Raw genomic sequence first — 11,996 nt, 5'->3', positions numbered from 1 at the left:
CGGACAACCCCCGCTCAGCGGGGATCCTATCAAGAAGAAGAATATACCCGATGACGAATCATTGATGCGTAATAAAATGTCTCCGATACGTTACCGTATAAAAACGGGGTATTATGATGACATTGCTTCTCTGGTTAGAGAGATAAATGAGGCCCTTACACCGCATTCATCTTTCGGCTATGACAGTGTGAAAATGTTTCTGAATGCAAAACCTAACATCTCTTTGACTTTTTACGGGAAACTAGCCAATATTTTAGGAGCGAAACCTTGGACTCCATTAGGTGGCTCTTCATACGTACCTACGGATTTTAATATCGACAAACACAGTGTAACACACACTCAGCAACAGGTGGACAAACACGGGAATGCATACATATCTGCTGACTTTAATAACGACATGGACGTTGTGACGTATGCACCGCATCAATCAGATATACAAGGGGGCTTCTACACCTTGTATTTATACACGGACATTATCAATTACCAGTCAGTTGGTGATGCCTATGTACCTCTTGTTGTGGAATTTTCTTATTTCTTAATCAAGGTGAGTCAATTTTGACAAACGCAATATACAGAGACATCAGGTACTTTGCAAAGTATTTTATTGTTGTTTAATCTGCATCATGAGCAATGAGCATGGTGCAGAGCAAAGGCGCTCTTTCCTCCTGCACCCAGAGTATATATATTAAAACGTGTCACCCCCTCCCTTTGCCCCCTAGCCAGAATCCCGAGCTGGTTTACGAGAAGTGATGCCCGTTATTCCAAACAGAACATCTTGGTCTCTGCTCGAGGGCAAAGGCAGAGTGGTATGACGCGTGTAGAGAAAAACATGATAACAATAAAAAGAAAACATAGAAACTTCATAAACATATAGATAGACACATCAAGAAGCTAGACTAGAAAATTTCCATTACACTCTCTTAGGTACAGCTCATATAGCCGGAGAAAATAAGCATATGGTGTGTTTGCGATATGACACTGTGCAATACGTTTCTATTAACAAAACCACCACCACAGACATTGGTATTGAAGTTAAGGACGACCAAAATACACACGTAAAGTTAGCGTTAAGCTTCACTTTAGACCTGTGAAACATTTCGTATAATAATGTCCTTATTCAACAATTATAATCATGATCCTGAACGCTACGTGGCTTACTATACGAACCAGGCAGGTGGCGCTCTCCCCGGGTACATCGGCGGGGCTGTTATGTACGGAGGAGGTGTCGTGGTCTGTTTAGATGTCTCTTTAGAATGGCCATACCTCTGTTAAAGCGAGGTTTCAACACAGCGAAACCAGCGAAGTCATTCTCAAAAGAAAGCAAGACGGTCAGCTAAGAAGGTCTCAGTTGTAAAACGCAAGCGCAGGGTGACTGTAAAACCCTAACACCATCTTCTAGACTAGGGCATTGCTACACAGCATGTCAGAAGAGTTTGTTAAATCAGAATTGGATTTGTTCACGGTGCCACTAACTCAAACAGCTATTGAAAGAAACGCCTATATCGAGATACCACCATTATCTGCAATATCAGACACAGCACCCCTGGAGATTTTTATAGCGGGGAATGGAGAGCATAATAATAACACACTGTTGTTTTTGCATCTCAAAATCACAAATCCAGACGGTACAGATATAGCAGAAGGTGCACCTGTAGGTCTGATTAACTATGCAGGAGCCACCATATTTTCACAGGTTGACGTATCGCTTGGAGACTAATCTCACAGAGTTCCAGCACATATCCACACCGATGTGTTATAGAGTGTCTTCTTAACTACGGAAAAGATGTTCTTCAAACAACGTTTTCCGCTGGCCTCTTTTACAAAGATACAGCCGGACATATGGACTGTACAGATCCGGGGGGAGGAAATGTGGGTCTGGCAAAGAGAGCTGTGTACACTAATGCCAGCAGTGTTGTAGAATTATTAGCACCAGTTCACAATGACATATTTTTTCAGGAAAAACTTATGCTTAATGGTGTGGACATAAAAATCCGTATGACTAGGTGTAAAGACGAATTTTGTCTGATGAGGGATGACAATATAAATTACAAAATAAATATTCAGTCCGCGTCCCTTTTTGTGAAAAAAGTTACTGTGTCACCAGCAGTACGAGTGGGTCATGCTCACGCACTGCTCTCTGCAACAGCCAAATACCCTATTGAGCAAGTAATATTAAAAATCATTCGCTGCCCGCTGGTTCTCACGTAGTGACCCAGGAAAATGTATTTCTAGGAACCCTCCCCAAGTCTTTGGTCATAGCGATGGTTGATAACGATGCATTCACGGGGCCTATAATAAAAACCCCTTTGCTTTTAAACATTATGATTTGGAATTCTTGGCCCTATATGTTGAGAGTCAGCAACATCCGGCCAAACCGTTACAACCTGAATACAGGACCGGTTCTGCTACACGGGAGTACTATCAACTAGCTCTGTCTTCTGGAAGACATCTGAAAAACCAAGCATTGTCTATTGACCGCGAAGAATATTTGCACGGGTACACATTATATTCATTTAATTTGACTCCTGATGAGGAGTGTTCTAGACGTGTGTCTCTCATCAAATCTGGAAATATCAGACTAGAAGCACGGTTTCGACAACCGCTCCCCCGTACGATAAACCTTGTAATCTATGCTATTTATGACTCGATTCTTGAAATTTCAAATCGCAGACGGGTCTTGATCGATAACTATTAACATGAATACCGTACAGCTCACAGTCTTGATGGATAAAATATCATGCAACACACATTTTCTAGGTGTTCTGCCGTGTGATTATTTAGCAGAAGAACGTCTAAGAACAGTGCCATCTATGGTCATAATCAATACACACCCCTCAGGACTCCCCGGGGAACACTGGTTAGCCATATACATAACCAGGGAAGGGGTTGGGTGCTTTTTGACAGTTTTGGAAATAAACCCGATCACCCCCGGTTTCCAACACAAATCAGTAATTTTCTATTTCTTAACTGCGACAGTGTGATACTCAAACAAGCAAGTACAGAATTATTCGGCAGACACTTGTGGGCAACATTGCATGTTCTTTCTCCGTCATATGTCCACTACTTATGATTATGAATACGTGATGAGTTTGTACTCTGATGATGATTTAGATAAAAAGGAGACTATGGTGTCATTTTTTGTGAAAAAACTATAAAAACTTATAACCATTTTAATAAGAAAAATGTGTTTAAATGTATTCAATGTGTTCAGACTGGCAAAATGTATAAATGTATACTGGAATAAAAACCATAATAAATAACAAATAGTGCAAGATTCTTATTTTTGCGATGACTGACTTATTTTTATTCACACACACACACACACAAAATATAACAGAATATTCATGTTTGTCAAAATAAAATAAAGATTAGAGATGCATCCATCGACAGCGTTTGTGACTAGGTGAAATGATAACATCGCCGTCAGAATGGTCGTTATCATGATGTGGGGTACCGGCTCTCGCATCTCTACCCCTCGGTGTTGTTGTTGCATAACCATCAGGCGATGAACCTACTTTAAAAGTATCGATTACACATCGTATATGACTGTTGGGTACCGTAGATTGTGGTATGTTTAGTGCTGCAAAAGTCTCCAGAAACTCTGTCCATCCTAAAGGTCTGTTTTCATCTTTGACATTGTATGGTGCTGTTACAACTTTAACTAAATCCAATATATGTGATCATGGGATGTTCCTGCCTTTATATACAAACTCCCCAGAATCAGTCCATTTAGCGTTAGTCATTTTATCTAAGATGTATCGAGTGTTTTTCAAGCTCCTTTGCGGTATATTCTTTAATTCATTCACTACGCTGTCGTATAACCTAGTGTTTTCAGCATTCGGTACATGATTAGATGTTTCTTTATCAGACAGAGGCATGTTTAACGTTAACATAGATGTCTCACGGTCAGCTTGCTTAGCAAATGTTAAATATCTCTGTACCGTTTAGCTTTTTCATGAGATGCCATATCAGAGTTGTGTAGGATGTCCCTTATAGCAGAGTCCAAATCATTCTCCACCGACTGTTTTATAGACTCAGGTGGTATACCAGATTTTAGTTTATCGAGTTGATGTTGTGGGACTAAAAACAACTTCTCTGCAAACTCCATTTATCTAGAAGTAACCAAACTAGTAATAAAGGGGATTGCTATGCTTAAGAGGGGCAAAAGGAAACCACCCTGTTGGTTTATCATCCGTCTCTTTCTTTTAATGTCAATCTTCTTGTTTGTCACAAATTTAAGCACTGTTTTCCGGCGTTTTAGCTTCTGGTATTGCTGCGATGTGAGCGGTATGTTACCGTGAAGTACATTAAGGGCGAGCTCACACAGTGTTACAATAAGTTCATCGGATGTAGACTGTAAAATAACCCGTCTCTGGCTGGGTGTGGCTTTTAAAAGCATCTTTAACACAGGGAGATTTCTATAAAGTTTAGCAGACATTTTAAATCGTCTCAATGTTTTCTTTTCTGTAGATACACTACCGGATATGTAGAGAGTAAGTCTGTTCTGAGACGATGTTGTTCAGGTGTTTTTGCTTTATAATCAATCATGAGATATCCGTAAAGTTTACCGGTTGCGTCCTGATAAGATTCCATAAAATATTTTGTACGGCCTGGATACATCTGTCTGGCTAGAACCATTACCTGTGTGGCATCTCTGGGGTTTTTAAAGAATATCAAATAGTTTGTGTTCAAGCTGATGGTCCTGCTGGATTTACCCTGACAATGTAAATAGCACTAAGATTTCTGTGGTGTACATACTGTGTAAACACCTTTTCCACTTCATTGTTAACACTGGCTTCTTTCATTAAATCATCAATAATAAGCAGATTTGTTTTATTGACAGGAAACAAATGATCATCATTAAGAGTCTATGGTATACCTTCAACAAATTTAATTTTATACAGCTTCAATAAATCGTCATACAATGGTTGCCAACAATCATAAATATATACAATATTCTCCACATTTTTAGAAATCAATGTAACAGCATTTTGCAACAACATTTTTACAAAAAAGGATTTCCCAGAGTTTGATGGTCCACTTATCACACATGAAAATGGATGCTGTAACCTGAAATCAAATGCCTCGGTGTCTAGCACACCTCGATAACCAAAAATGTTGTCAGTAGTCATATGGTAGTGTAGTGTAATCACCAAGCAGAACTCTTTTATTGTAATTCACTCGAAAACGTTTGACTAGTGATTTGTTATGGAGTGTAAACCGCTTTTTATCCCTCACAATACCGTCCATACGGGCCAGTATGTGACGACTATCCCCGTCCCCCACAACATAGTGATTGACAAAACCTATCAGAGTGTCCAATCTGATAGCCTCAGAGTTTACTGCATTAAGCGTTATACCTTTGGCTTTCATACAAACTTTCCCAGTGTTGGTGCGATAACCATATGTCTTCGGGCCTCCTGATGCATATTCGGTTATGAAGCCCCCTGACCCGATTTCATCGGTGAGATTACCTAGGTAAGGACCCAATGGTGGCTCCCAATCACCGTCTTTGGATGTGAAAATGACACTGTCTGTGTCACAGTACAACAATCTATCGGACAACCCGTCCATTAGATCATACAACTCTAAACGGGCATGCGCTGTTGTAAATGCTCCTAAAAATATGTTAATATCTCGGGTCTGGCCACCTTTACCATCAGCATAACACCATTGAATTATTGCTACAGTGTCTGAAAGTAACTCTGTTGCGGGTAGGTTTTCCCTCATTGAAAACCTCCCTCACAAACTATTAAGCAATAGCTTGTTGATTGAGCGACGTGCAGGGTTGTGACTTATCTTAGCAGGGTTCAGTTGAATCCCTTCTTTTTCAAAATAGTCGATGTATGATTGTTTGTCAGTGTCTGTTGCTGCATGTTCTGGATAACCGCTGGCTTCCTGTTTGTACTGCAAATTTTTTTTAACATATTTCGCAAAACAAGGTATCTGAACGCTGTGGAAAATGCCACACCTCATCTATGTTCGTCACAAAATATCCCTTCTCTACAGCTTTTAACAATTCAATACTAACCCATGTACCGGAGATGAATCTTTCATCGTCGGTGTGTCTGCAGGGGGTTGTTTGGTTTTGTTGTTCGGTGCAGGTGCGACAGAGCGGGAATATTAACTTGCCACCAAATCTCATGGGAAGCACTGGGTGTAGTAGTTTACGCGGTGGTAAAACACAGCATTTCACAAGTCCATAATTTCTAGAGGTTCAAAATCCTTGAAAATTATTTGTGGGTGACCTAAAGGGTACCACTTTCTGGCTTTGCAGAACGGATACAGACTTGTGAAATCGACATATCTTATTTTCTCACCTTCTGCGACCTTGTGGTACAATTTGAACGCGTTAGTACGCCCCCCAAATAAAGCGTTGCGTGGTCTCAATCTTTCAGGGTGTTTATATGTGGACATAAAAACAATTACATCAGGATCGAATTGTTTGGCTGTTTTCCACTCACATTCCCACATCATCTCCACCTTCAGACCATAAAATTGTTTGTCATCAACCTGTCTTCTGAGATCACCATAGGATAATTTTGAGAGGGTGTTAACATGTTCATGTCTGAAACATTTTAAACATCCATGGTGGAAACATCCAAAAAACTCAAAAACTGTCTTTACATCTGAATTCTCAAAATACCCATCAACAAAATATTTACCAATTGACACCTCACCGTAGTTTAAAGCATGTCGAATGTTTATGCCCCGTGTTTTTTCTACATATTCCAGCCATTCGATGGAGACATCCGAGTATGCCTTGTTCTGATTGGTGTATGGATTGTTGTGGGTAATAGCTAGAGTGTCTTTTTGGGAGGTAATGTGTTTTGTACACAGCCATACAGCATGATGCTAATGTTGTGCACATAAACGGATCAATCCCGGTACATTGCATGAATTCATCGCAGTATTTCATACATGCCTCCCTCAGCAAAACAACGTCATTCTTGCCATACATGGCTAGTTCTTTTTTAAAATCAAACACCTTATCGGTGACTGTTGTGTACCAAGCATCGAACTGACCTCTGTCTTTATCACTCATGGTCTCGTACCCATAGAAATGCTTGTCTGGATAAGGGCCTGTATAATCTTAGTTTTCTACCCTGTTGAAATGGTGTGGGAAGTATCCCTTGTCCTCACCGGATAGGTTTAACGCGGCCGCTGTATTGGCCAGACGCATGGGGATGAATGAGTAGCTGTCAATAAAACATTGCTTAAAGCCGTTGTCATACATTAAAATTAAATGACACCCCTGCATTGTGATTTTAAGTGTGAGCTCTACTTTTGTGAAATGTTCCAAAAGTATGAAGTTGTCAAACCCTGATGCGTTATGTGCAATCCATGTGTAATTTTTATAACGCGGTTGTCTGAAACGTCTGAGGAGTCTGTCGACACAATCTGTACCCTCTGCTGTGAATTCCTCACCAGAAAAAGTGAGAGCACACACAAATCAGCAACCAACACGCAATGGACGCAACAACTTGCTGGGCATTTGTGGGGTTTAGGATCTGTTCCGCTAATGTGATAACGTCTATTGCATTTTGGACAATGTTTGGTCACAACACACTGCGAAAACTGTTGACCAAGCGGTGGTTTCTTATGCATGTCATAACAATAGTCAGATCTGCAGTAACGAAGACAATCACTAAATTGTCTTTTTTTCACAGCGTGTCTGAAACATTCAGACCCATTACAGATATCACACACATATTTACAGCTGTGATCTCTACGGCATGTGTAACCCCTGTAACAAATTTCACAAACGTAAGGCGTACCTATGAAAGCTTTTAAATTCTTAATCATAAAATAATGACCATCATGCAGATACAAAAACACTGTTCTGTTATCTTTTGTGTTGTACTTTTCCAACACACCAGTGTCTGACCTGTGGAAGACCACCATTTTAACATAAGACAGACGTTCAAACTTTGCTATGTCATTAAAGCCTATCATATCCTGATCCGTGTGACCAGCAGCATTCTGCAATGCTGAAGCTAATGGTATTAACTCTGTGTGTTGTTTTTGTGGGTTCAGAAAATGTGCCAGACAAATAGCAAAACACAGATTGTTTGAGATATTAACGGGGCAGAAAAGATTCATTCTGTTTCTCGCAATAACCTCATTATGAGCTGTGTCACAGAGTTTTCTATACGCACCACCTTGTCTACACATGGCTATAGACACTTTCAATTCCAATCTATCGTCAACGCACACGTCTGCGTTGCTCTGCATTATCTTTTCGATCTGGTATTCAAGAAGCTCTACGCTATAGTTGTTGCTAGGTGACAATAGTGTATTAACATCAGCTGTCAGACTAGCACCTCTTAACGTGATATTAATCAAACCGCCATCACCAGCCAGCTGTCGTGAAAATTTAACTATTTCAGTCAATGCCTCATGTAAATGAAGAACATAGTCTATGTAGATGTTATCGAACGCAGATTCAATTCTCTATGTATTTCCTAGCTGTTAAACCTTCTTCTAGGGACCACAGTATAATCACCAACACTACCGCCCTCTCTTACTAGTCGATGAGCTTCGCTAGGATTTAAACAAACAGATGTAAGAAATGTTCAGACAAACGAAACTACCATACCCTCTCTTGCAACCGGTTCATCATCAAAATTATCCGCACCAACATTATCCGCATCAACAATATCTGCATCAACATCAGGACCTAAACATTCTGGGGCGTCAGTGGATTCGCTTGTCTGATCATCTAATCCGTAACCAACTTGATGTTGATTTAAAACATGTGCATCTAGAGCCACAATTGGTTCTGGCTGTACATCTGACATTGAACGAACGGTACTAATTAAAGCTAAAAGAGACTCTGTTGTAGTAGTCGGTCTATGCATCGACCTGACTGTGTAAATTAAACTCTGTAACGTGTGTTGGACTTTTCATTCAGTCCTGCATGTTCATAAATTTGAGGTATTGAAGAGATAATTTTTCACAAAAATAAGTGAAGTTTATTATCAGATTTAAAAGTTTAACAGCGCGCTGGGTTGTTTGCTCCGCAATGAGCTGAACCAACAACTCCTAAAGTTTCTAAACAAAAACCCTTAAATACAGAATGTGACGTCGATCTCTCTTCTGGTTTCTTTGTTCCCTCCTAGCCAATCTGTGACCTCCTCAAATTCTGGGCGGTTCTTTCTTTCGGCAGCCAATCAGTGCCGCCACCTCGAACTGACTCCATTTTCAAAATCTGTAAAACAACACGTTCCACAAAATACATTGTGTGTGTGCTTCCCTTTTCGTGTGCACATTCCTTCCCCCAAAAAGAAGAGGCTTCTTGTTACACACACATAAACAGAACATGCTTTTCCCTTCAGTTCTGGGCCGTTTTTCGTTGGGAGCCGGTCTGGGCTTCCATCCCCCATCTCCAGGTAGCCTCTTCTCGTGACAACCCCCACATACTGACCACATTCCGATCTCTGGCAACATCTGGCAACTGGGGGAACTCTCAGAAACCAACCTTTGTTCACAATCATATCACGTAGGAAAATACATTTGATTAAAACAAAATTAATCATCCATTTTTATATTGATCGATATTGATCTTAAATCCCACACGTGTCTGAAACACTTTGTGGGGGGTGTGAATCATCGTCACTGTGGTATCGAAATATTTTTGCCGCTGACTCCCTTTCAGAATCATCTGACCCCTGACAACGTTTTGCGGCCATTTCACGATATTTTATTTAAACTTGTAAAAACACTGTTGAAACCCCTCATATACACACTTTTAAAAACAGTATCAATAAAAACAAAAACAATAAAACATTAAAACATGTGCAAAGTGATTTATATACACGGTGTTTACTCACCAGATCTGCGTCTGCCCATATTAATGATCTCCATAAATAATATAACACTTTGCGCTTGACCGTCCTGAACGTCTTTTAGCGCCTTACGAATCAACTGTTGTCTCGCAAGACCTTCTCTCAGCGATACCGAAGTTGCGGTGATGACACTCCTTAACTTTTCAAAGTCCCTTCTGTCTCTGTCTTTCATCACGCAAACGCCACCGATCATCTCTCGCGATCCTCAATTCGGCGCTAATCAGATCCAAACGACGTAAAATCGTTGCACAATCCGCTGCCTCAAAGACAGAATCCGGGGTTGCCGTCGGTATCGTACCAGATTCCGCTCTGAACGCCTCTTGATTAGATGGCAACACCGATACCTCAGGGCCAGAAACAATCTCTACTAGCCGAAGCCCCTGTTGGTTCGGCCTGGGTGAACTCTGCCGCTTCCCACGCTTCAACTAAATCGTCGTCCCACACAGCCTCTGAAATAAATAGTAAAACAAAATATGTATTAGGCGAGAGAGATAACCAAAAATGTTCAAGATGTTTATAAATAAAACTAAAAAGCCTTAGACTCACCGGACCCGTTATTTAGATTTTGCAGCCGTGTTGTAGCCTGCGATGTTCGTTCGTTGTTAATGCCGCCGGACTCCGTGTGAATTTGAGCAGCCGTTACAAATGTCCTTGGAGCTCTAATAGAGGTACTTGGTACCGCAGGGTCTGTAGAAATGTTTACATCATTAGAGATGTTTGCCACCAATCGCGATAAAGACCCTACAAAACACATTTAAAACGCATATCTACATTTCTAGCAGATTATCAAAAACATAAAACAAATAAGTATATTTTACTTAGTGAGTCGTTATCGCCGTAGCCATACTGAGGTATTTCGTCGTTTTGTATGTCTCCAGATACTGTTGACATATGTAAAAAGAAAATGTGACTAACATGTTTATATATGGGGTTTTTTGAACAACTATAGACATATCTACTTATCAATGAGTCTCCTTCTAACGTCAGGGTTTTGCGGGGCTGTGTCGGCAGACCCCCGTGTTGGTCCTGTTTTGATAAAAAATAACGTGTAACAAATGTTGCGGTGTTTTTCTACGAACAATGATTTATATGAAAAAAAAATATATATATATATATAACACACGTACCTACTGCGTGATTTAGAGCGTTTAGTTCTTCTGCAAGCCAAGCATATCTCGGATCGTTTAATGCACCTACGGTATGATACAACCTGTTAAGCAAACCCCGACAACCGTAACAAAAAGTTATATACAGACATTTTTATTTATTTTTGTTATAGAGAGAAAATGAAAGCCAACACACCGGTCAGAAAGCTTGCCATTTTAGAAAACTACGTTATTTTCAGTACAACAAAAGAGTATTGAATATCTGTTACCACAACACGTCCGTACGTCTCGGCACAAGGACTCGTAACTACAAGAACCCTCTTAAACTTTTTAAAGAAACCAGACCATTTGTGAACGTAGTGGGGGTCCGTCATTAACATATTTCAAATTTACACCCAAAAGCTGTGTGGGAGTGTGTATTTTCCCTGTATACCTAGTAGGTAATTTGATTAAGGTATAACCAAAACCAACATATAGATTTTTGAAAAAAAAGTCACAAACATTACAATAACAACTACAAAATCAACCAAAAGTAGCACCTCTTATAAGTGTATGAAAAGTTATTACCTTTTCTATTTTCTTTTTTACTCAATGTTATGTTTGTTTCATTACATGTCTTAGAGACATTTGGTAGACAAACACCGTTACATGTCTACTAGTGTTGTTATCAAACAAACCGTTAGCATAACAAGAACCCCACCACGGCTTAGGTTTACACATTTCAGACGGCTCGTCTAGGCATAGCTATATCCTAATTAAATCTAGATGTCTGTCTTGAACACCTTTTCAAAGTAACTCTTAGAAGAAACATCACACAAACATTTACATGATTTCTCTCATTCATTTAAAATACACAAACAACTTTCATACGGTAATGTGACCCCTCGGTGATGTCATGTCAAAAGGGTGAAAAACACATTTATTGATGGTAAGAGTTTTATAGCCAACTTGTCGATCTAAAACCAATCCTTTTAGATTGACAGGCCATAAAACTAAAAACTAATTTGAATGACAGGCCATAAAACTAAAAACTAATTTGAAT

Source organism: Barbatula barbatula (genome assembly GCF_947034865.1).
Source record: "Barbatula barbatula genome assembly, chromosome: 13".
In the NCBI taxonomy this organism is placed as follows: domain Eukaryota; kingdom Metazoa; phylum Chordata; class Actinopteri; order Cypriniformes; family Nemacheilidae; genus Barbatula; species Barbatula barbatula.
The sequence above is the reverse complement of the archived record's forward strand: the minus strand, read 5'-3'. Positions refer to the sequence as shown.